The sequence below is a fragment of the Canis lupus genome, chromosome 22 (assembly GCF_011100685.1).
Source record: "Canis lupus familiaris isolate Mischka breed German Shepherd chromosome 22, alternate assembly UU_Cfam_GSD_1.0, whole genome shotgun sequence".
In the NCBI taxonomy this organism is placed as follows: Eukaryota; Metazoa; Chordata; class Mammalia; order Carnivora; family Canidae; genus Canis; species Canis lupus.
The window spans coordinates 29,933,960-29,955,243 of NC_049243.1; the positions used below are offsets into that span (position 1 = coordinate 29,933,960).

Genomic DNA, 21,284 nt, shown 5'->3' on the forward strand with positions numbered 1-21,284 from the left:
TGATATTTGTATATATTGTGAAATGATTACCATAATAAAATTAGTTAACACATTCATCTGCTCACATACTTATCTTGTGTATGTATGTGTGTTGGAACATTTAAGATCTGTTCTCTTAGCAAATTTCAAGTATACAATACAGTATTGTTAACTATAGTCCACCATATAGTCCACCGTATATTCCCAGAACTTTTACATCTTATAACTGCACGTTTGTACCCTTTGATCAACCACTCCCCACTCCCCCTACCACTCAGTAGATTGGTAATATCAATTTACTCTCTGTTTTTAGGAGTTTGACTTTTTTTTAATTCCACATCATACAAGTGTGATCATGTAGTATTTGTCTTCTCTGACTTATTTCACTTAGGAAAATGGCTTCCAGTTTCATTCATATTGTTGAAAATGGCAAGATTTTCTTCATTTTCTATATCCATTCTTCTGTTGCTGAACATTTAGGTTGTCTCCATGCTTGGGCTATTGTGAACAATGCTGAATGACATGGGGGTGAAGATATCTCCTTGACATAGGATTTTATTTTCTTCAAATATATACCCAGAAATAAGACTACTGAATCAAATAGTAGGTTTATTTTTAATTTTTTGAGGAAGCTCCCTACTGTTTTTCCGTAATGGCTATGCCCATTTACATTCTCACCAACACTGCACAAGTGTTCCCCTTTCTCCATATTCTTTAATATATTTTGTTGATTCACTAACATTGAACTTGTGGCCAAAAACATTATAACTCATGCCTGAATGAAGCATACCTAACAGATATTTTCTCCATGAGGCATATCGCAGCCTTCTTGCACTTAGGAGGACTGGATAATACTTTAACACCACATTTGGAAGCCATTTTAAACAGCAAAGTCATCCAAAAACAGCACAAAAATGCTAAACACTAAGTAGACCAAGAAAAGGATGCTGGTTTGGAAGATGAGAGCTGATACAAAAAGACAGATCATCACCTTGTTCAACTTCATGTGAAGCTGAGGAACATGTACATGAAGTAACTGAAATTTCTGCCACTCTGTGCATGCCCATGGGTTCTGATTTTGGGGTTACAAATAAATTTTAACATGGAGGTGAATTCACAACTATGAAATCTATGAATAAAGGAGATCAACTGTAGGTCTTTTGGTACTTACAAAAATAGTGGAATATTACCTGCATATCCAGAATTCATCAACCAAAAATACACTCTTTGTTTTTTTTTCATTGAGGTGAAATTCACATAAAATTTATCAAGTTTAATTCAGGAGCATTTAGTTCATTCCCAGTATTGTGCAACCATTACCCATGCATGGTTCCAAAACATTTTCAATACAATAGAGCCCTGAACCTATTAAGCAGTCATACTCCATTCTTTTTCTCCCCAACCTTTTGCAACTACTAATCTGCTTTATGTCTCCATAGATTACCCATTCCAATGTTTCATATAAATGGAATGATACAATATATGACCTTTGTGTCTGACTTCTTTCATTTAGCATAGAATTTTCAAGGTTCATATATGTTGTGGTGAATATCAGGCTTTACTACGTTTTATGGCTGAATAATATTCCATTATAACATCCATTCTTAATTATCAATATATTATGATGAAAAGGGCCTTTTATTTACCAAAAAAAATTACTATATGTTTATCAGTCTCTTGTATAGAGAGAATTCCATAAAAAACTTCAGATATTTTGAACTTAACTGATAGGACCTAAAAGATAAGACATCAGATGGAAAACTCAGGAAAATCTTTTGAAGAATATGTTTTTGAAGATTATAGGGAAAAATCATTCTTCTTTGCATATTCCCCTGGAAGCCTGTCAATTTTTCTTTCCTATTAGGTGTTTCTAGTTGCTTAATATTTGATTGTTTTCAGTTTGGTTCTTTGCCTGCTTAGATGGTCCTTTCATGATTTACATAGTATGTAGTCTCACTATCTTCAGTAAGTTTAAGTGGTGTGAGTTTTGGTCTCTACCTGAAGCTTCACAGGCTGGAATTCTGAAAACAAAGATCACAAGCAAGAAGTAAGTATGTGGTTTTAAAAATTAAGGCTGTAGAAAGCATCTGGTTAAGATTTCTTAAAGGTGACAGACAAAACCTAAATCAAATAAAGGCCAAAGTTCTTAAAAATTTATAATATCAAAGTAGAGATTCATATGGTGAAATGCCTTGCTTTTACTTAAATTCAGAAAAGTAACTAAGAGGAGAAATATGGGTTGCAGTTTTTATGGTGATATAAAATATATATTTCTTATTGAAAGTTCATTAGGTTGTGGTGAATTTGCAGCAATATTTTAAGAATAGAAGTCAGATGGGAATAATAACAAATCACTTGACATAAACATATAATCTATGAAATCAAATTCCTCTACCAGGCACAAAGGGAACAGGTTAATATTAATATATCATATGTGGCTATATTATAAGGAAATGGTGGTCCTCTTTCCTGGACTACACAAAGGAAATATCAGTGAATTTACTTATAGGTATTCGACTTTTTGACTAATGCAAGCAATGGTCTGTGTAGGGTGAAAGCAATTAATAAGGCAGTAGGGAGAGGAATCTAAAACTTTATAGTGACTTTTATCCCCTGTATTAAGAGTAGAATACATGCTTTCCTCCCTCTTTTTGAATCACTAGCTCCACATATTCATTTATCCTGATTATTACCAAATATAAATTCTTAATAAAAATATGCCCCATTTCAAATTTTCTCATAAGTGGTTGGTTTCTGTTGACCTGACATTGATAAACATTGTTATGAGATTTTCCAGTAATAATTCTCAGTGATATAAGTCAAATATAAAACATCACTTATACCTTTCTTTTGCCCGGAAAAATTGAAGGTAATGTTTTTGTTCTGTAAAATCCCAGCCCTGTGCACATGAACAGCCATTCCCAGCAGCTGACTTTAATTGCAATATGTTACATGTCAGCAGCATTTGGAAAATGCATTTTATCAAAGATAACTTGTACAAAGTCATCTTGAAAATGACAAAAACAATCAAATTTCAAAAACTGAGAATGTGAGAAATACTAATGGGCACTAATGTTGACTTTTTTCGATTTGTCATTCTGTCAATGATTTGAGATTATTATTTAGCATAGGAGTGGGAAAGAGATTTAGAGGGGAAAGGAATTGATACTAGTTACAGGGAGATTTTTAAGTATCTATGTGTGTGTGTGTGTGTGTGTGTGGGGGGTGTACACATGTGCTCCTTGGTAGAACTGGGAAAGAGGCTAGTTTGATGAAATCTGGAACTAATTTGCTCCACTATTTAAAAATGTAATTATGGTATATTGAATAAAAGTGGTTTAGAGTCCATATTATTGTAATTTTCTTTTTATGATATCCTGGAGAACTGTCATTGACTCTGTCCTTGGACCATCAACTGAAAATGGGGTAATCAGCATCCTACAGGAACCCATTCCATTATTGGAAAGTTCTAAATGACAGTTCTTAGATTCTTTCATATTTTAGTCTTCCTTTTGATTTTTGGAGCAACAGGAACAAATAGTCTCTGCTTGGTATTCTTAAATATTTGAAATAATTATTACATCTCCCTGTTGGGCCTCTCATTTGCCCAATAGAATTCCTAGTTCCTTCAATTGTTTCACTTAATCAAAGATATCCAAATCTGTCATCAACCTGATTGAATTTCTCATAATATATTTTACTTTGTACCTTATAAAACAATGCTCAGAATTGATAATAATGCTCTAATATGATACAAGCACTTGAGAACAGTGAGAGTCTACCTACCTACCATGATTTGGACACTGTAAATATATTCATGTAACCCCAAATTAAAGCAACATTCTAGTAGCCATTACACTTTTGGCTTAGGTGAAACCTGTGGCCAATAAATGTTAGTTGAAATACTAAATCTTTCCCCTCTCTCCTTATACACTAAAAGCTTGTCTTGTTTTGGATTCTTTTGGATGGCTACTATTAAAATAATAGAAAATAGTAAGTGTTGGTGAGGATGCAGGGAAACTGGAACCCCTAATGCATTGTTGTTGGGAATGCACAATGGTGTAGCCATTATGGAAAACAGTATGAAGTTTCTTCAAAAAGTTAAAAATGGAATTACCATATGACCCAGCAATCTCACTTCTGGGTAGCTATCAAAAATAATTCAAAGCAGATATCAAAGAGATATTTGCACAGTATTGCAGTGTTATGCACAATAGTTGAGGAGTGGAAGTAACCCATATACCACATGAAAAAGAACATGTGGTATGTGAATATAATGGAATATTTTTTTACCCTTAAAAAGGAAGCATTATGGCCTATGCTACTACATGGAGGAATCTCAAAAACATTGTGCTTAATCAAATATGCTAGACACAAAAGAAAATATTGTGTAATTCTACTTATATGAGGTATCTAGGGTAAGTTGAACTTCTAGAAATTGAGGATGGGATATAGAAAATTAAATTAATTTTGGACTCATGTTTTAGCTATTAGAACACAATGACTGTTTTTTACTTTAAAGATGCTTTATAGGGGATCCCTGGTTGGTTCAGTGGTTTAGCGCCTGTCTTTGGCCCAGGGTGTGATCCTGGAGTCCCGGGAATGAGTCCCACATCAAGCTCCCTGCGTGAAGCCTGCTTCTCCCTCTGCCTGTGTCTCTGCATCTCTCTCTGTCTCTGTCTCTAATGAATAAATAAATAAATAGAATCTTAAAAAAATAAGGATGCTTTATATATAATATAGTTTCATTGAATTAAGAAAAGCTCTCTTTTCATATGCTTTACACATACATTTTCAAAAACATCTAAATGAAAAAACATTAGAAACCATATTTTAATTTTTATAAGGTTTAAAATGTCTATCCTTTAGACCTAATATTGAGCTAAGAGAAGTGCATACTATTAATGAGAGACTTGCTTAAAGGGGGAATATGTAGTTCTACATAAAAATGCACATCAAGGATACATTTGCTCTATATTGTGATAGTTATTAACTAATTTTCAGATGATTTTTAGGGTGTATTAAAATGCAGGGTTTAAAATAATCTATGTAATATCCTAACTATTCTTTATGTTTATCATTCTTAAAAAGAAAACAAATTACAAATTTTAACTTTTATTTTGGTATGTTTATAGGCCCAATTTGCTAGTCATTAGTGTGATGCCAATAATGACTAGCTGTTTTGATGATGAGGGAATGCTCAAGTAATAGTAGAGTCAGATCCAAAGATTAGTTAAGTAGGTTATCTTTATAATGTTTACCAAACAGATTGGCTACTTATTGACTGTTGTCTGGATAAAGCATATTTTTTATCAGTCTGCAGATTTTTAGATTGCTGAAAATGAAACTGAGGGTCTACAGATGTTTTTCTTGATGAATTCACTTAAGAACCATAGATCGTCAAGATAACTTAATATGTACCACATTTCTAATTTGCAAAGTCAAATCACTTGAGATCTATAAACCATTATGGTATATAATCAGAGTGGGATCTGCCTTACATAGAGAACCATTGACAGTTGACATTTGACATTTAAGTTTGGCTTTCTCTCTAGCTCCTAAACTTTAACATCAGGAAAGGTAAGAATTACATTATTTTCCTTGGCCTCTTTATGCAACAAATGCTTCATATGAGTTCAAGAAATTCATATTAAAAGTACATAATTGAGTTTTGGTTTGTAAAGAAAATGTGAAACTTATAATGCAGGATTCAGATACAGATGTTGTCATTTAAAAATGTGAAAGGGAAAATTGTGAAATTGTACAACATTTCAAGATAAATTTTAAAGAGAAGTCAAAGAAAAGGCAGAGAATGTAACAGAGGGGCTCTTTCCTCATCTATTCTACAGGCCAAACCATGGGCTTATAGACAATAAGAGAGATCAACAAGTCAGGTGTAAGCAAACATTAAAAATTTCCTTGATGGTTTCAATACTAGTTCATTAACTTGAAATTTTTACAATATATTGAAGAACTTGCGAATTTGCTTATTCAGATTTAAGGTACAGAGATGATGTTCAACACCCTTCACATTTGTTGTAAATTTCTGCTAACAAAAACGACGTGAACATTGTTTGTAAGTACAAATGCTAGATTAAATTATTTGTAGTCAATTAACCCATCAAAAAAACTCTAGGACCATATGCATATGCCCTGTCCTCAATACTTCAGTGGATACATCTCTCTCACCCTCAGTGATTGTGAAATGGACTGATTGTGTCTTAAGCACTCTGCTTTTTCTGGTCTTTGTTATTTTTCAGTCCTCAATGGTATCCTCATACCTTTTCTAGCCCTTTGAAATGCTCTCTGCTCTATCAAACACTTCATCCCATGAAGGCAGCATTCATTCTATTTTATAGAAAGAGAAAATATCCAGAGAATACTTTGTAATGCAGCAGTGTCCCAGAAGGTACAGATTTTAAGCACAGCATCTAGGCACTAAGGAGATGACATATAGCGTAAACCGCTGGCCTAGATCATCTGAAGAATCTCTAGTAACACAAATTATTTTACTTTATCCCCCTAAGTACGCACTTGATCTCATAAAGAAATGTGTTACAATTTTGTTTTTTAATTTTGGAATATCTGTTTCCTACCTGCTAAATGATTAGTTGGTCTCAGTATCAAACATAGAACCACAGGCCAAATAGCGACTATTACTCAATCTCATTCTAACAAGGAAATTTTTTACAAGCATACTTTTGTAATTACTTTATCTAATTAGCTAAGATGAAGTAATAGTCCATCATTGTCTAACAACTTTTTTGCTATATGACTGAATACAGTCAGCTGTAGTGAAGTATATTAGAATCAATCAGCCATCACAATTTATGCTGAATTTACTTAATTATGCTTATTTGATATGTTCAAGTTTTGTTACATTAAACTTACCACTTAGAAATGGAACTTTATGAAGGTTAATTAACATTAGAAAATTGAGAAGAAATAATACTTTTATTTGAACTTGGCTCAGATTGAGTGATATTTGATATCTTGGACCATGCATGTGATCTATCACAAATCACTGTTATTTTCTATAAAAAATTTATGTAGACCCTTTAAAATGAAAATAGGTTTCAATATTAAAAATCTTTGATGTTCTTTCATAGGAGTAAAGAGTAGAATGGTTGCTGGCAAGGGTTGGAAAGTGGAGGAACTGAGATGTTGGTCTAAGGCTAGATACTTTCAGTTATAAGCTGAGTAAGTTCTGGGGATACAATGTACAGCATAGTGTCTATACCTGAAATTTGCTAAGAGAGCATATATGATGAAGTGTTCTAGCCACACACAAAAAATGGCAGCTATGCGGGGCAGCCCCCGTGGCCCAGAGGTTTAGCGCTGCCTTCAGCACGGGGTGTGATCCTGGAGACCCAGGATCAAGTCCCATGTCAGGCTCCCTGCATAGAGCCTGCTTCTCCCTCTGCCTGTGTCTCTGCCTCTCTCTCTGTGTGTGTGTGTGTGTGTGTCTCTCATGAATAAATAAATAAATAAATAAATCTTTTAAAAAAATGGCAAATATGTGAAGTGATAGGCATATTAATTATCTTGATTACAGCAATCATCTCACAATGCATACATACCTAATTATGTACACAAACATATATAACTTTTATTGTCAGTTATGCATCAATAAAGTTAGAAAAATGTTTGATCTTACTATAAATTTCATAGGAGTAGTATTTTGGAAAATTGTTCTAATGGTAATATATAGCTTATCTATGAAGCCCAAATATGGTAATATGTAAGTGGGAAGTTTTTCTAAATTTCTGAGTATGTAGCATTTTGCTAGAACATTTTATAAAATTCCCAGAGGATCCTCAACAAAAGAAAAAACAATGTATTTGTACCCATTTCATCAACATAAAGTATCAACTTAAGATGACTCAAGGACTGATAACCAGTGTAATATTAAATGATTAAGCAGCAGCTTCAATAAATTCTATGAAGTAAAATGAGTATACATCAGGTGAGTAAACTTGAGACATCTCTAAGATCTTAGGAGAGCTCAGCCTGGCCATGCATATAGCATGAGAAATTACAGAAGGACCATTGACAAACTGCAATGATTAATGATAACTTATATTGAATGGTATTTGGTAGAATGAGAAGAGCAATTCCTTAAAATTCCATATTTCCTATTATTTTGATTAACATCTATAGGATTAATCCCCAGGATAATATTGAAGTCTGTGTGAACCTTGTTTAAGGTAGGGACAATTTTACCTCCCGTGAGACATTTGGCAATACTTAGTGATGTTTTCAGTTGTCACAAATGAGGGGAGTGCTGTTGGCATCTGTGTTAGAGGCCAGGGATGCTGCTACAGTCCTACAATGCACAGGACAGCCCCAACATATTGTCTGCCTTCAACTATCATTAGTACTGAGATGAGAGTCCTGCTTTAGAGCTAAAAAACCTCTGCAGGATGGGCAGAGAAATGAAGCAAATCAATCTGAAGCCAAAGAAGAGTATTTAAGGAAGTCTGACTTTGAATCACTGCATCTATAAAATGAACCAAAAGGGAAGATAGGCAGGGAAACAGAATTGCTGTCAGATACTTAATAGCTGTTAGCAAAGAAACCTCAAAGGTAATTGAGGGACATAGCCAGAAACCAAGTAAATTAAATATGCTTTGAATATAAAATGATTACGGACTCTAAGCCAGAGAAATTTGTAATGAGAGCATGTCAGGGCAAAAGTAGTAGGGACTGGTAAGTCCTTGTCAGAGAGTTCAGAGGCAGAGTCCTTCTGCCTTCCACAAAAACCCATGTAGGAACATGGTTTTCCATCATGTTATACTGTCCTGTGAAAACATGAGTTTGACATCCTTCACTTTGCCTTTCTTAGGTCATGGTCCTACTTGCTTTTCTGATTCCAATATTTTTAAAAATGGGCTACTTAAGAATGAACCCACTTGCCTCCAGAGATGCAACTGAAGCCTAAATTGAAGGGAGTGTTGAGATGACGGGGTGGTTGGTAAAGACGTAGTATGACTTAGAACAGAACCATTCTGTGGGAAGTCTCAGTTTCCTTAGTGATGGTCTTGTTCCCACTCTGCTCTTTGCTTTCATTTCTCCTTTCCCTTCGTCCTTTCTCCTTTCTCCATTCCTTTTTCTTTCCTTGAGGTATTTGTACATTTTTTTTTGTTCATAGTACTTTATTACTTGTTCCTTTTTGTTTTAATCTTCTCAGTCTTTTCTCATTCCAATTCAAACCTCAGCATGGGTTACATGCTAAGGTCTTTGATATAAACTCTTAAATGTGCCATTACTTCATAAACTCAGCAATAGCAATTTTGATTGGATAATAAATTCTGAAATTCAGGTGCCCTCTGACTCCACCAAATTCCAAGGATTTTGATGGGGTGGGGCATATCATGATAATCCTTCTAAGATAAAGGACAAATTATTGCATCTGGCCCCTCCTGCAAACAAAGAGACACAATGCCTAGTGGATCTCTTAGGGTTTTGGAGGTAACATATTCTTCATTTGGGTGTTTTACTACAGTACATTTACCAAGCGACCTGAAATGCTGCTAGTTGTGGGTGGGGCCCAAAACATAAAAGGTCCAGGCTGCTGTGCAAGCTGCTCTGTCACTTGAGCCATATGATCCAACAGACCCAATGGTATTTGAAGTATCAATGACATATAAAGATGCTGTTTGCAGACTTTGGCAGGCCCCTGTATTTAAATTGCAATAATAGCACATTAGAATTTTGGAACAAAGCTCTACTATCCTTCACAGGTAACTACTCTCCTTTTAAGAAACAGATCTGGCCTGCTACTGAGTCTTAGTAGAATACTTAAGCATGAGTCGCCAAATTACCATGCAACATAAGCTGCCCATGATGAACAGGGTGTTATCTGGCCCTCCAAGCCACAAAGTCGGGAATGTACAGAAGTACTTTATCATTAATTGGAAATGGTTTAGGTGAGATCAGGTCTGAGGAGGCTCTGGGGGCACAAATGCTCATGGTTTCCACTCCTGCTACTGTGTCTTCTCACCTGCACCTCTGACTTAATGGGAGAGCTCCCCATAATTGGTTGACAGAGGAAGAGAAGACTTAGGCCTGGTCTATACATGGTTCTGTTTGATATGCTGGCATCATCCAGAAAATAGCTGGAGTACCACAGCCCCTTTCAGAGACATCTCTGAAGGACAGTGATGAAAGGAAATCCTCATGGTGGCCGGAACTTTGAGAAGTGTACCTGATTGTGCACTTTGCTTGGAAGGAGAAATGTGTGATTATATACTGATTCAGGAACTGTGGTTGAAGGTTTGTCTCATGGACAGGGACTTGGAAAGAACATGATTAGATAATTGGTGATAAGGAAATCTGGGGGAAAAGTATGTGGATAGACTTCTTTGGGCAAAAAACATGAAGGTATTTGTGTTCCATGTGAATGCACATCAAAGTATGACCTCAGCAAAGGAATATTTTAATAATCAAGTGAGTCAAGCTCTTTCCCCAGCCACCCTTGTAATGCCCAATGGACTCATGAACGAAGCAGTCATGGTAGCAGTGAAAGAGGTAATGTATGAACTTAGCAATATGAATTTCCATTCATCCAGGCCAACCTGGCTATAACCAATGCTGAGTGAACAATCTACCAGCAATGGAGACCAACACTGAGTCCTGATATGGCACTATTCCCTGAGGTAATCAGCCAGCTATTTGGTGTCAGGTTGATTACATTGGATTGCTTCCATCATGGAAGAAGCAATGTTTTGTTTTTATTGGAATAGACACTTTGGATATGGATTTGTCTTCCACACGCACAGTGATACTGCCCAAACAGCTTGTGGACTTAGACAATGCCTTGTCCGCATTGATGGTATTCCAAACAGCATTTCTTCTGATCAAGAAACTCAGTTCATGGTAAAAGAAGTATGTAAATGGGGCTATGCTCATAGAATTCACTGGTCTTATCATGTTCCCCACAAGCCTGAAACAGTGCTTTATAGAATGATGGAATGGCCTTTTGAAGTCTCAGTTACAGTATCAACTAGATGGCAATACCTTGGAGGGCTAGATAAAGGTCCTCCAGAAGGCTATATATGTTCTGAATTATTGTCCAATATATGTGTGGTTTTTCCCATAGCCAGTATTCATGGGTTATTTGTTTTCTTCTTCTCTTATTCCCTTACCATGTAATATCAGATGTATTGACTTCATATCACAGTATTTAGAATTGGTATTTTATATCTCAAGACTTTGCTTCTGGGAGATGTGTTAGTGCATTTTTGGTTGTATGCAGGATAGCTGTTATGTTGAGTAGAATTATGATCCTATTACTGTTTTTATTTGAGGTTTATGGTTTAGGGAGATGCAGATGTGAACCACGTTGACGGGATGGACTAATGATAGTTAATTTAATGTGTCAGTTTGGGGCATGGGATGCCCAGATATTTGTACATTTCTCATTCAGAAATGAGATTATTTGAATAGGCAAACAGAGTAACTCAGATTTCCTTTTACAATGTGTGTGGGCTTCATCCAGTGCACCAAAGGCCTGAACAGAACAAAAAGACTGAGTAAGGGACAATTAGCTCTCTCTTTCTGCATGTCTTTGAGCTGGAACTCAGTCTTTGCCTTCAGACTCTGACTCAGACTAGAGCTATACCATTGGTTCTCCCAATGGCTCCAGCTTACTAACTTCAAATCTTGGGACTTCTCAGCCTCCATAACCACAGGAGCCAATTCCTATTGGTTATACTTCTCTGGAGAGCCCTAAGATACCTCCTTTTTCTATTTCTTTCCTTCCTTCTTCCATTCTTTTCTTCCCCTTTCCTGTTCCTTTCCTGTTCCTTTCCTTTCCTTTCCTTTCCTTTCCTTTCCTTTCCTTTCCTTTCCTTTCCTTTCCTTTCCTTTCCTTTCCTTTCCTTTCCTTTCCTTTCCTTTCCTTTCCTTTCCTTTCCTTTCCTTCTGCTATTTGTACTTTAGTTCATAGTACATTATAATTTGTCCTTTTTGTTTTAATTTTCTCCATTTCTGGTTCCCAATTCAATCCATACCATGAGGACACATATTAATGTTTTTGATTAGACTCTTAAATATGCCTATATCTTATAAACTCATTAGTAGTTTTGATTGTATATGTACCTTTCTTATATTTATTTTTTTATTGCAGAAAAAACACATAACAAAATTTAGCATATTAATAATTTTTGTGTACACACCTAACAACAGCTCCCCTTTTCTCTCTAGCCCCTGATAATTACCATTTTATTTTCTGTTTTAGTATTTGACTACTTTGGGTTTTGTATGTGTTTTGAATTAACATAAATTATATTGTACTATAAAGCTTGTTCTATTCCTTTATTCATTTGACACTCTTAGTAAAATCTAGCCAAATCACTGTGTCTCTATCATTGCTTCTATCTGCTGTATTTTATATTTATAGTTTTCTTAGTATTTCAGAATTGTATCCAATTAACTTTTTTCCTACAGTGAGGTATACTTGGTTTCAAACTCTTTGTTACCCCAGCAATTACCCAATAAACATCTTCAGACATGTCCTGTTATGGATACCCAGGAATGTAATCATGCTTAGGACATTTGATACTTAATTTTATCAGATTTATCTCTGAAATGATTATACCCAGATTTTATTTCATTCAGCAGTGCATGAATGTTCTCTTTTCCCCAAATCTTCACCAAAAATTTGGTGTTATCTAGCTTTCTAATTTTTATAGTTGTAGAGAGACATTTCTTTGTGCTTTTATTTTCTAAAAGATTTTATTTATTTATTTAATTTATGTATTTATGTATGTATATATTTATTTATTTATGAGGGAGAGTGAGAACAAGCAGAGGGAGGGGCAGAGAGAGACGTAGAGGGAGAAACAGATGCCCTGCTGAGCAGGGAGCCTGATGTGGGGCTCAATCCCAGGACCCTAGGATCACAACCTGAGCCGAAGGCCAACGCTTAACCCACTGAGCCACCCAGGCACCCCTCTGTGCTTTTAATGAACATCTTGGATTACAAATTTGAGCATTATTAGCCACTCTGGAAAACTGTGTGGAGGTTCCTCAAAGAGTTAAAAATAGACCTGCCCTACGACCCAGCAATTGCACTGTTGGGGATTTACCCCAAAGATACAAATGCAATGAAACGCCGGGACACCTGCACCCCGATGTTTCTAGCAGCAATGGCCACGATAGCCAAACTGTGGAAGGAGCCTCGGTGTCCAACGAAAGATGAATGGATAAAGAAGATGTGGTTTATGTATACAATGGAATATTACTCAGCTATTAGAAATGACAAATACCCACCATTTGCTTCAACGTGGATGGAACTGGAGGGTATTATGCTGAGTGAAGTAAGTCAGTCGGAGAAGGACAAACATTATATGTTCTCATTCATTTGGGGAATATAAATAATAGTGAAAGGGAAAATAAGGGAAGGGAGAAGAAATGTGTGGGAAATATCAGAAAGGGAGACAGAACGTAAAGACTGCTAACTCTGGGAAACGAACTAGGGGTGGTGGAAGGGGAGAAGGGCGGGGGGTGGGAGTGAATGGGTGACGGGCACTGGGTGTTATTCTGTATGTTAGTAAATTGAACACCAATAAAAAAAAAAAAAAAAAAACAAAAAAACAAAAAAAAAATAATATGGATAATTACAATACCAACATCAAAAAAAAAAAAAAAAAGACATTTAGACTTAGCTTTCTATGGATTGATAATTTTTGAACTTTGCTCAGTTTTAAAAATGAATTTACCTTTTCTTGTTTTGTCAGAATTATTTGTATAATTTAGAGATTCATGGTTGATCTTGGACCTTTAACATATCTTCTTTCTAGCTACTGTTTTTCATTCTGTCCATGGGACTCTTCATTAAACAGGAAACCTTAATTTTTATTTATGCAATTTAGGGATGCCTGGGTGGCTCAGCGGTTGAGTATCTGCCTTTGGCTCAGGGCGTGATCCTGGGGTTCCGGGACTGAATCCCACATTGGTCTTCCTGCATGATTAATCATAACCTCTTGCCTCAGTTCTACTCTGCAACATGTTATCAGATGGATTTGCAACAAATCTTTGATAGTATGGGATATATTCACTGGATCTCCATGGACTACTGTGTACAGCCCCAATTCCTAGGCCAGCATTCATATACCGTGTGGCCCTAATCAGTTCTTCCAAGCTCATTTCCTACTGCCTGTGTGTATCCATAGTCTTCATTTAAACCATACTCCTTGCTGTTCTCTAAGTTTTCTCTCTGGCTTCCCACCTCTGCATTTTAAACATCATAGAATTTTAGAACTTAAAGCAAACATGGAGATGCTGCTTTAAGTGATACACCTTCTGTATCACAAGGGTGGCTCAACCCTCGTGATACAGAATTGGAGACTGAGGACCATGTGAGACTGAAGACATTGGGTATTACTTCTCTGCCAAAGCTTTCCTTGATCTTGGCCAAAGTGAACTCTTCCTTCTCTGGTTTAATATGAAACTCTGCACCTCTATTCATGAACTTCTACTCAGCCTGGTACTGTGGTATGTGTGTCATGTTATCTCTTTCCTCCTAAAATCTGTGTGTTTTGCAAGAAGGAGCTATGTCATCCTTTTGGTACTTAATACATTGAAATCATTTAGAATAATATTTGAGTGAAGGCACAGAAGTGACTGAATAATGAGTCATTCAAGAGTGATTGACAGCCTATCTTTCCAAAGTATATGTGTGCTGGAGTGAAAGAGAGAGGCTTGGAATAATTTATCTTTTTTTCTTTAGCCCAAACTAAACATCTTGAAAGTTTGCCATGAATTTCCACTTCTGTTATTTGACAGCTAACCTTGCATCATCATAAAATGAGAGTTGCAGCAGCTTATTGTCTTTTTTCCAAATATTAAACTAATCACACAGCTATTAAAGGAGTCATCAGAAAGAACCTACTGAGAATCAAAAAGCTGAAGAGTCATTTGATATTTTTTTCTTATTTTCTTGCTTTCCCCCCAAATCAATGTGTGTGGATGGATGATGTCAACATGTGGTGATGTGAGTGTCAGTGTTAGAGAGCCAAGAGAAAGAAATGAATATGGAAAAATATGATTATTAGGTTTATTAAAGAAAAAACAGACTGTATAGTAGATATTAGAAGATTCTTGCTAGAACAGAGAGCAAAAATAATTAAAAGATACTTATAAAATTCTAAGTAAAAGTCAAATTGCAAAAAATGAAGATGTATTTTCTGTGATATGCTGGCTGGAGTTCCTGAAGAATGCTTAAGGCTGGTATGGAAGCAGTAACAGCACTATTTTTTTTAAGGAAAAACAGTTATTTTTGGCTGTATTCTAGGCTCTAGTCTTTCTGGGAGAAAGACACCAGACGAATTAGCTATTAAGGAGAGATACATTTAGTAATTTAAGAATTTTAACTTGTTAGACTTTGGAGAAAGAATAAAATGTGAATCACTATCTTCCTGACTTATTGAAAGTTGGCACAGTGTAAATCAGGACAGAAAACATTATAGCAGGTTTATTTTCTTTGAATTTTTCTTTTTTCTTATTGGTTGAAGTATTATTGACTTAATAATAGATTTGTTTTGTTGATACTTAAGAAAAAAATAACATATTTCAGTGGATCAGTATAACTTCCAAGTACTGTCTTGACCAAAACGCAGTAGATTTAATGGCAGTGCCATTGTTGTAGTTCTACTGTTATATATTGGAAAAAGAAAAAAAAAAGAATACTAATAGGTTTCTAGATACATTTTCTACTCAAAATAAAATACTGTTATTATATCTATTTACTGGAGAAAATGTAACCTTAAAAAATAGTTGGATTCAAATTTTCTAAAAGAAACTAATTAAAATCACATTTCAAAGCAGAAAAGTACAACGGCTAAGAGTTTACTTTACGGAATTAGATCTTGGATCAACTCCTAATTCATTATCTACTCTGCTTGAAGGCCTCTTAATCATTCTAAGACTGCTTACTCATCTATAAAACGGACATTGTATGGGGTTCTTATAAGGATTAAATGTAATATATAATACAATGCATTTAGTATGGTGTCTGCAACATACTGAATTCTTGATAAATGGTATCTACTGTTAGCAGTGGTACCATTCAATCATCATTGTTGTCATCCACAGCATTACAATAGTCAAAGTTTAGGACAGACAAAAATTAAGGTGATTCATATCGATGTCCTGTCTAGACATACAATTGGTTCCAGCAATCACTGGGATTATGCATGGATGATCCATCCATTTTAATGTCCAAATCATACAAAATTGTGCAAAATTAAATTGCTTCTAAAAATATAATCAAATTATAGCTGTAAATAATAAAATATCCAGCAGCTACTTTTAGAAATGCAAATCTGATTTTGTTTACTCTCCTGCTTAAAGCCCTGCAATGACTTCCACTGTACTTTGAATAAATTCAGACACTTTAAAATACCCTTAAAGGCTCTACAAGATCTAACTCCTGCTTCACTTCCCTTTACCCCCCTCTCCCTTACTCATTCACTCTAGTTACCAGGTAAACTTGCCTTTTGTTTGTAGGAGATCAACAAATATTTTATGAGTTAATAAATAAATGTGTAAAAGAATGATATATGCTGCAATCTGGTTAATTCATTTTACCCTAATCTGTACTTTAAACTTAAAGACCATATCTCTTTTATTAAGAAAATCAAAGTCATTATTTATAGGTAGTATTTATTTTTCTTTTCCATACAGTTATCTTTGAACAACATGGGTTTGAACTGCACAAGTCCACTTACATGTAGTTTTTTCAGTACAGTATTGTGAATGTATTCCCTCTTCCTTATGATTTTCTTAACATTTTCTTTTTTAGCTTGTTTTATTGTAGGGATACAGTATAAAATATATAACATAGGGATCCCTGGGTGGCGCAGCGGTTTGGCACCTGCCTTTGGCCCAGGGCGCGATCCTGGAGACCTGGGATCGAATCCCACATCAGGCTCCCGGTGCATGGAGCCTGCTTCTCCCTCTGCCTGTGTCTCTGCCCCCCCCCCTCTCTGTGACTATCATAAATAAATAAAATCTTAAAAAAAAATATATATATATAACATACAAAATATGTGTTAATTGACTTATCAGTAAGGCTTCTGGTCAACAGTAGGCTATTAGAAGTTTAAGTGTTTAGGGATTTGTTTATTTTGTGGGGGTTGGGGCCTCCAACTTTCACATTGTTCAAGGACGGATTGTATTTTCTACTTACAAATTTATTTTAATATGCAAATTAATTGTAAGGTTACTGTAGGAAAAGACCTATTTTCTACATATTTCTACATGCCTTTACCTCAAATATCAAATATCTATAAAGTTGATCCTGATGCCTTTTCTAAGGTCAAAGTTATGCATGAAGGTTTGGGGACATGTTTTAACAGAATTTTTTATAAAACTAATCTCATAATAGTTTGATAATTCAAGGCACAGAGCCTATTTGTGTTTTTCTCTCTAAAATACTAGAGATTTACACTGGATATAGTTTGGAGCACATCAGAACATGTATTTCCATAAATTGGTCCACTTGAGGGATTTTAAAGGTTGCTTTTCTACCTTTTCTATGTTGCTGGTTTCAGAGGGTCAAAAGATTCAGAGTTCAAAACAGTGATCTCCTGGGAGCTATGGATTTGTCACCATGGCAACAAGCCCAATAAATCAGTAAACAAAGGACAGAGGAAAAGATTGTCTCTTATTGTTCCCAAGCAAGAAAGGTATCAACAAAACTCTTTCAAAGTAGATATATAATTCCATTGTAAAGGTGAATAATAGTTGTGAGTTCTATGATTTCTGGAATTTTATCTTCCTGAAAATTGAAACAATTAGATGATAGAATATTAGTTTTGAGAAAGATGATTTCTTAACTGCTCTAAATGGCAATACCATCTATTAATATCAGTTTCTAGTGTCAACATACGAATTACTCAAGGTCAGAATGAGTGAAGGTTAATTGCTTTTCATCATCTATATTGGTTGAAGCGTAAGAAATAGAAGAGACATTTAAATTAACAAAAGGGTCAGAGGAGTATCTTAAAAAAGGTTTTTATCTTTGAGTAGTCAGTAAACAAATCTCAGAAATATGCTCACCTGGATGGAGAGTATTTCTCCTGGAAACTAGAAGCAAAGCAGCTAGCACAACATAAGTTGTGAACTCTGCCTCTCTCTTCATTAAGTCCCCTGCTGATTGGTTTTGGGATTGAGCTGCCTCAGAAGGCGCAAAGGAAAGCTGTACTGTCCATGCAGAGCTGGGGCATGTGACAAGGATGAGGCTGGAATAACTGCGGGCATCAGAGCATTTGTCACATTGTACTGTAATGTACCATTTACAGCTTGCTACCTCTGACTGCATTGTGAGGTCCATGTGGGAGGAGACCAGATATTATCATCTTTTTAATAGTAAATGCCCATTCATAGTGCCTAGTAGTTAGAAGATGCCAAAAATATTTTGTGGAATGGATGGAAAAATGACTGAAAAAATGAATTCTATCCTGGGTTCAGCATTCCGTCCACTTCTGCCCAATCTTCTTTGATGATAACACTGAAGGGCAAGTTACTAAAAGATATAGATTTGTCTTTAATGAGACAAACTAATTTACAATGGCTTAGAGAAAAAAAAAAACACCTTGGTTTTCTTAACATTTTTTTCTAAATCTGACATGCATAAATTAAGCTAATAATTCTTTTAGGTGACAGTTGTCAAAGAAAAATAGCACCTGATGGAGTTAAACAGACAAAAAAGACTTCATAATTCAAGATTATTGGAATAAGAGAGAGAGATCGACTCCCATTGAAACAGAAGACAGGAGACTTAACCACTTGTTAGCTAGTGAAAAAGCAGTGGAGAATGTTAAATGGCTGGTTGGTCAGTGTAATTAGGCCATCTGTGTTTGCTAATTGTCACTTATTGAAGTTAGGCTCCGGACTATACCACAGAAATTGGGATATAGGAGCGTTATGTTTCCTGTTGATTACATTTCGAGGGAATACCTTCCATTGGCCTTGGGAAAGGCACTCGTAGGTTGTAAAACTGACAAATAGGTTTATATCTTAAAAGGGCAGAGAAAGAATTTATAATTGCATGTTTTTAAAGTAAATGCTTTAAGGAAAGGGAGACCGCGGCTTACTGTCAGGAAGAAAACTACCTAAAGTTTTGTCAAGTTGAGTGGAACATTTAGGCCACCTTGGTCATACTTTATATTATAACGTAGTGGAAAAAGTTTAACCACATATCCAAATTTTTATCTTATTTATCATGATTTTACTATTTTTTAAATTTCAAGGACTTTCAAACAGTACACCAAAATTTGTTGTATGTACTTGAATTCACCTAACATATAGTCTCCTGAATTTTTATAGATTAAACTTCATCTTTACAACCTTTATTTTATTTTTACCTTACTTTTTCTTTTTTAAAAGAATTTCATCTTCCTCTGAAAGCAAAACTTGATCACTGTAATTGTTTTTAATTATGGCTTTTTCAGCTTTGGTATACTTTTTTAAATGAGAAACAAGGGCCAAAATGATACTTACAATCCCAAGTGTGTTTTCAGCAAAATTCCATTCATAGATTTGATTAATGTAGTATGCATTCATCCAACAACTCTATGTTGAGAAGTGAATATATTTGAGGCATTGTCTAAAGTGCCATGGGAAGAAAGAAGTGAGATTCTTTTACTCCCAAGCATCTTCCCATTTCTATACCCTTTCCAAGGGTATAGAAAATGTTCTTTAGTGTACAAGTAGTAAGTGTAATAAAAGATGTAGGAAATCACTGCTTACGTGTATTTGCCCAAGAGAGAGATCACCTTTCAGATGATTTCATGAAGAAGATATTTCAATGAGATCTGAAAAGATCAACATGTTTATTTGTGGAAGACACTTGCTCCAGATGAAACAAATGTTTAGAGCTGAGGTATGGAGGAAGAAAAGTGAAAGCGTGTTTGATATTTGCTGAGTTTGCAAGTAGAAAAATAAATGTATTTAAACCCTTAGTTATGTTTCTTAAGCTATAAAAAAGTTGGAATGTTATATCACTGAAAGTTTATTCTGTTACTTCATCAGCCATATAGACCGATTCCCAAGGATGATCTGAAACCTGTCTTTGTCTCTTCCTTCAAGGTGCAGATAGAGTTCACCTCAGATTGACAGTGAATTTCTCTTTTCTTCTCCATTCTGTATGTCTCCTATCACTGAATCTTTCTTTGCTTTTCTGCTTCCACTTTGATTTTCTAAGTTTAGTTTGGACCAGAATTCCAGAAAGCAGTGGTGATATGCTCCATCTGAAGATGAGGATGCATGTATAAGGAGAAGTAAGTGTTGGAGAAGGAAAAATCCTGTATGGCATTAGTGCAATGTCCAACTGAGAATGGAGGTTAACAATAAGTAGGTAGATCTGTAGTGGGTTGTATTTTTCCAAAATGATGACAATCATATTTGTGGTGCTTATGCTTCCAGAACTTTGCCATTCCCCATGAAGAGGTAGATTGTATTTCTTTTTGGACTAGCTGAACTTGAAACCACTTCAGCCAATGGAGAAGAGTGCAAGTGATGCTGTTTGATTTCTGAGGCTAGGTCATAAAAAGAATAGAGCTTCTGCTTGGCTCTTTTGCTTTAGGCTCTTGTCCCTGGAATTCATCCACTAAGCTGTGATGAAGCCCAAACTATCCCATGCAGAGATACCACATAACAGGGTCAGCCTAAGAAACATAGTACCAATTGCTAAACCTGTGAATGACTGATCTTTCAGATGAATCTGTTCACAATATGGAAATCTTCCAGATGAGGCACTCAACATTGTGGAGCAGACAAGACATTCCTGTTACACTTTGTCCAGATTCCTAACCCAGTTATTTATTGACACTAAGTTTTGGGTAATTTGTTATGCACACAAACTAGGTCTATGAATGATGGAGTCTGAACTTTATTTGAACTATTGAAAGTTTTTGGTAAAGGGAACACATAATCTGAGCTACACTGAAGGATGTCAACTTTGATAACAAGATAGCGGAGGCATCAAAGGGGATGGGAGATTGAAGAGACTGTGTTAATAAGTTTCTAGAATTGAATCACGGCAGCAGAAGGAAACAGAAAGAAATGGATATGAATAGCATTGTGAAAAACCCACTGTATTTGAGTGGTACTTGGACATAACAAAAAAGATTTATGGAAAAGTCACAGAGTAGAAAAAAATGGAAAATTTTTAGGAGCTGATATAGTTTGGGGAATATGCCTTGTTTGAAAACACTGGGTTCAGTGTATCAGTTTAACATCCAAGAAAGATTCCGTAGCTGCTAGAGATATATAGTTGGGCATATTTTCATTGAACT

At 35.4% G+C, this 21,284-nt stretch overlaps 1 long non-coding RNA gene across 2 annotated transcripts in view; it reads left to right on the top strand.

The window, feature by feature from the left end:
* The first annotated feature begins 20,079 nt into the window (after positions 1 to 20,079).
* LOC111091800 overlaps positions 20,080 to 21,284 on the top strand; it is a 39,511-nt gene continuing 38,306 nt past the window's right edge. For both annotated transcript variants that reach the window (XR_005376033.1, XR_005376034.1), the window contains exon 1: positions 20,080 to 20,267. This is a non-coding gene — a long non-coding RNA (uncharacterized LOC111091800). The remainder of the gene's footprint in view (positions 20,268 to 21,284) is intronic.